The sequence below is a fragment of the Medicago truncatula genome, chromosome 8, assembly GCF_003473485.1.
Source record: "Medicago truncatula cultivar Jemalong A17 chromosome 8, MtrunA17r5.0-ANR, whole genome shotgun sequence".
NCBI lineage: Eukaryota > Viridiplantae > Streptophyta > Magnoliopsida > Fabales > Fabaceae > Medicago > Medicago truncatula.
In genome coordinates, this window is record NC_053049.1 from 16,444,074 (window position 1) to 16,450,166 (window position 6,093).

The following is a 6,093-nucleotide window of genomic DNA, read 5'->3' on the forward strand; positions in this document are numbered from 1 at the left end:
CTCGCTTTTTTACTCTTAATTTTTTATAGGATACATACTTTTGAAGTATTTTATAAGTATCTTTGTGTAACTGTAGAGTATTCTATAAGTATTCGATCAAATATTTTTTTAAAATTTTTAAAAAAAAATTCGATACTTCGTGGATGCGTATCCGGGAGTATCCATGAAATACCGGTGTATGATATTTATCCGATACGAATACGTCTCTATTTTAGAGTATCCGGACTTCATAGGTTCTTTGTCACTTAATCTTTTAAATAAAAATGATTGAATGAATTTCATATATTAAAAAAAAAAATCAAAATTTGTGGTTATTTGTGGAACCAAACAAAATGCCCTAAGTTGTCTATAGCGAGTACTATAAATAACTTTGGTCTCTAGTGAGTACTAAATCATTTTGTTTTTGAAAATTGAAGGCTTTAAATCGAGACACTATTGTCGTACCTTCATTAAGAGCGTATAAAATAATTAAACAAAAAAAAAAAACGAGGGGGAACGTTCCTTTCACTTTTTGGCATATTATAAATTAGGATTAAATCTAACCAAAGAAAATAAAATAAATTAGGACTAAATGAGTTTTTGCCTCTATATTTAAACATTTTTTTTTCGTTTTTTTTGTCAACACATTTTTTCGTTCTTAATCCTCTAAAATGTTTCTTATCACCAGGTCGGCACCTCCAGGGAACTCCAATCCTATGCCGGTCACCATATATTATATATATAGAAAAAAAGGGAAAAATATGTACAAAGAGGGGGGCCAAACCAAACCCTCGAAAGAAAGCGAAAATTACGAAAAACAAAATTAACCCTGACCGGTTCCTAAAGAGATCCCCCTTGAACAAACTCGGACATAATGTCCCAACATATTGTGTCTGTAACCATGTGACTGTGACTAGCTAGCTTAAAGATCATTAGTTCAACAATAAATATGAGAATAGGCTTATGAGTATCACAAATGTTTTTTTAAAAATTGAGTAGATTAGTTTAAAAAATAAATAAATAACATATAATGTTTTAATCTTAATAAATATATTAAATTTTATTTTTAATCCTTCTGTACGAGTTCACATTAACTTATATTAACAATGAAAATCAAACTTATTGATGAAAAATATTTAAAGAACTGTTGTTTGGAGGAAATTTTTAAAATGACTAAAAATTATAGTACATTTTATTTTTGAATATGCAAATATTATTAAGCAAGACTTGCGCAAGATGCACTAAGCCTGCGAGGAGGAAAAAGAGAACAAAGACTAAAAATTATACATGTATAGAAACAAAAATATAGTGTCTCAAAAGAAATATTAAGTAGATCGACTACTTAAATACAAATAATATGGTTTGTGTCATTAACCTATTTGTGTCACTAACCAATAGTTAATGATTTGCTAAAATAAATAAAAAAAACCAATAGTTAATGATGTACTCTAAGAGGTTAATGACCGGTATAGTAGTCAAGAGAGTTCTCCACTAGGTAATGAAATATTTATATACTTCAATAAAAAAAAATTGGATAAACAAATGGACGAAGTTTCAGACAAAAGAAAATGGGTTAAATATGTTTTTAGTTCCTATAAATATACTAAATTTTCGTTTTAGTCCCTCTAAAATTTTTCTTCAACTTTTAGTCCCTATAAAATTTTCAATCACTACTTTTAGTCCCTATTTTTAAGTTAGTTTTAGTATTTTTTAATGAAATTGTGCAGAAATGTGGAGAATATTGTAAAAATATTTCCCAAAAAAAATTAGAATTTTTTAACAAAACATAAATTTAATATGAATTTTTAACCATAAAAAATATAAAAATTCATATTAAATTCATGTTTTGTTGAAAAATTCTAAATTTTTTTAGGAGAGATTCTTATAATATTATGAATTTTTCTGCAAACTTTTATTCAAAAATGTGAATTCTACATATGAGTTTACTTTAAAAGAGGGACCAAAAGTGAAGATGAAAAATTTTTGGAGGACTAAAAGTTGAAGGAAAATTTTAGAGGGACTAAAACGAAAAGTTGGTATATTTATAGGGACCAAAAACATATTTAACCAAAAAAAAATACACTTTAATTATCTGAGTAATAAGAGTACATTTCCATCGCCAATGGATGGTCGCGCATGACATGCAGAGTGGTTCCAGAAACGTCGCCCTCATGTGACACCTTATACTTAAAAATAAATATCGCTACTATTTATAGAGAAATTAGAAATTCCTTTATTAATAATTATAATAATAATGACATCAATTTCTTTTACATTACAAATAATGATTTACACATAACAACTAGATAAAATGTGTGGAGAAAGTGCTTCAAAATAGCTTTTAGGGATTATGCTGAACTAATTTTAATCACCTAGAGGGTAAATAGAATCTAGGTAATTTGAATCATGTTAAAAGGTAATTCAAATTAGGTTGATTTGAATCCTGTTTACATATATTTTAAATCACCTGATCAGATTTGTGATTGGGTGCACGTTGAAAGTAGTAATTCGATTCATGTTGAAGGTTAGAGTGGGCAATTCAAATTACCTGATGTTTTACATATAAAGAGGGGATCTTTGTGGAAACTTTAAACCTAAGGGTTGGTGCCTTTTGGGAGTGGCTAGGGTTAAAAAATAGATAAGTAGAGGGAACATAAAGAGAAGATCATGACTCTTATGTTGAGTGCATGGGCGGTTTTACCACCCAGCTAGCCTGAGCACGCGCCCGGGCTCAACCGATACTTAGGACGGATCTCTTTGGGGACCTATGGGAGCCATACCATTCCTCAAGGTTGCTATATATATATATATATATATCATATTGGGCATAAATAATCAATTAGTTTACTTTGTTGCAGTGGAATGGCAAGTGTGTTTTTTGTGTAATGTCTCTGGTTCGAGTCCTATCGCCTCTACTTTTTAGTATTTCTCCTGCATTTTTAATATTAATATTTTATTAAAAAAAGTGTCCCTGTAGGGACTTGAGCGGCTCCCCCACACTAAAATCAAAACAACCTACTTTATCTACTTACCACTTCTTGTTACATATTGAAACGGTTCTATATATATTATATACAGTTTTGGCACCCGCAACAAATATAATCAGGATCCGCCACTGCGCATACTTTCTTTGTATCGCTACAACAAATTTGAATTTTTGTGACGGCCAAAATCCGTCAATATAGGAAAAAATTATGTAGCTAAATCCATCTGTCAGTGTCAAATGGCTGTCACGACATGTTTTCCACCTTTACCTACGGTCGTTTCCGTAGGTAAAACTTATCATTATTTTATTTTGCCCAGGCTCTATAAATTTCCTGGCTCCGCCACTGGTTGAGTGCTCCTTTTGAGGTTCTTAGGTGAGAGACAACACCATTCAAGAGGGAACTCAATAGAAGAATTTGAATTGAGGACTTTGTGGTGAGGATTGGTAAAACATTGTAAATATTTTGGGAGAGTGAAAATCATTGAGTGGGTTGAAAGAGGGGAAAAGACAAAACTTAGATATTACTCGGGTGTGTTTGACCTGTTAAAAAAATGAAGGACATGACAGGACAACACCAGTTGTATATTGTTTGATTTGTAAATTGTTTCTGGGACAGAACAAACTGTAGGCAAGGGACAGGACAAAAACATGAAGTTTTGTCCCTCGCTAATCCACAACACAACTTTTTGTCCCACGTACAAGTTATCTAAAATACAAAAATAGCTTTTTGTTCACCAAAAATCGTATAAGACCAAAAATTATTCAATACCAAAAAAGTTTGCCATTTACTTTTCTGCCTTGTGTTTTGTTGTTCTGTCTTATACTGTTCTGTCCAGTACATACTGTTTAGCAAGTCAAACGCACTCTTAGTGAACATTTGAGATAATTTCTTGGTCACTTGTTTAACTTTCTTGTGGTTGGGAGATTGGGAAGAAAAGGTATAAATTAGGGTTTTCTCATGTTGATCTCTTTAAGACAATTTCTTGTAATAATTCTTTTGTATCTCATATAAGAACTCATTGAAAATGGATGGAACAACTACTCTCTTATCTATACATAGGTCAATTTGTGACGAATTAGATAAACAATCTTGGTGTATTTGTTCTTTTTTATCTCTTTATCCAGTTCTTAAAATTTATTGTGTGGATTATCATTGCATATAGGTTCTAGATTTGTTCTATGTTGAGTTTGTTGTTGTTTGGATTGTTTAGTTTGGTTGTTCTTGATGTTTGTTTCACACACTTTGTTCTTGTTGTGTTTGATTGGATATACAACAAGTGGCGCCCACCATGGTGAAATATAACAAGTTTCAATTGAGCACCAATGATACTAAATGGATTTTTTTTTTCTTTCAAAGACAAAGTTTTTGGGTTGTGGAAAATGAAGATGGAAGCAAACCGTATTCAACACAAGTGTATACTATAGAGGCTATGAAGGGTGACACATTGACATCCGTGAACCTAACAATCAAAGAAGATTGAGATAAGGAAAATAGTGTTATTATCTTGTGTCTCAGAGATAAATGATGGTGCAAGCCGCGAAGTAAAATAACATGAGGATAATGTGTATCCTCAAGTGTCTAGAGAGTCTGTCAAGAATGCTTAATATTAGTTTGGATATGCGGTAGTAATAATATGCAATGTCAAATATGGATAAGACGGAGTAAAAATGCTCAACCTCAATTCGGAGAGACGGTGGTAAGAGTACTCAACGTCAATCAAAAGAGGCAGTGTTAGGAATATCAAATTATGTTTGAAGCTAACAACTTTATCCATTCAAAATGGTAGATTCAAAAATTCATAGTCGAGTAGTTGGTTGCCTCGAAAGAGTATTATAAAGATGGAAAGTGTTAGTGTTAACAAGGTGGAAACTAGAAATGAGTTTACCCATGAACTCTAAATGCTCTTATCACTTTTTATCAAGGAAGGAATAATTAGAGACTATGAAGTTACGTTGTAAGAAGGTGGATTTATTCACTTTAGAAATGACAAAACTACTAATATTTAATGTCATGGATTCGATTCGTCTTTATGATGTTTGACAACCGTGAGTTTATTTTACAAGATGTGAGGTTTGTTCTATAACTTAAGCAAAATTTGTTATCTATAAGCACAATAGATGGATTAGGCTTTGTATCTAGAATTGAACGTGGGATAATGTAAATTTTGTATTATTCCATGATTATATGTAAGCACAATAGATGGTTTTACTATTATTTGTCATGCATCGAAATCTAATCAAGACTTGCATGCTAAAACATAGCTATGTGATTTCGTGTTGGTGCATGTCAGTGACATAAGTGAAGTTAGACTATCTAAACAAGGTTTTCTAGGTAATGGAGCTAAACTAGAAATATTGGAAACTAACGGTGGTTTATAGTTTGTTTCAGAGCAATTTAATGAGTTTTACAAGTTATACAGTAAAAGGCATAGTTGAGGTATACTCTTGTCGTCGGTTAAATTAGAGGGGATTTTTGTGTCATTTAAAGAGATTGACCTCAAAAAACGTCGGTGTAATTTTTTAAACAAAATGTTGAATTTACATTTTGATTAAGTATATGAAACTCGTTGGTTTTTCCTTCATTTTTCGGGGTTATACAATCTTGACCCATCATAAATCAATCGTGTTTACTTGCCTCTTTCATTAATTATTTAATAAAAATAATTTAGAGAGAATGTTTGCGTCATTTGAAGAAATTTACCTCAAAAAGGTCGGTGTAATTTTCTCTAAAAAAGATGGAATTTACATTTTGATTATTTATATGAAACTCGTAATTCTTTTTCTTCATTTTTTGACAAGTTATAAATGAGGGGAATTTTCATTGTTTTTATACTCGTATTTCTTTTTCTTCATTACTTGTCTCTTTCAGTAATTAATTAAATAAAGAATAAATGAGGGGAATGTTCCTTTCACGAATTGGCATTTTGCAAATAAATATTTTTCGTCTTTCACTTTCTAATGCGTGGTATCATCCATCGCACATGGAGAATAGGTACGACAAATCTGTAGATTTCTTTTGAGGAACAAATCTGTAGATTTAAAAGCCAAATTTGAAACAAACTCTTTAAAAGACTATCAACCATTAAATTTAAGGATCTTTCGAGTCTAATTGCTTTTTGTACAAAAAA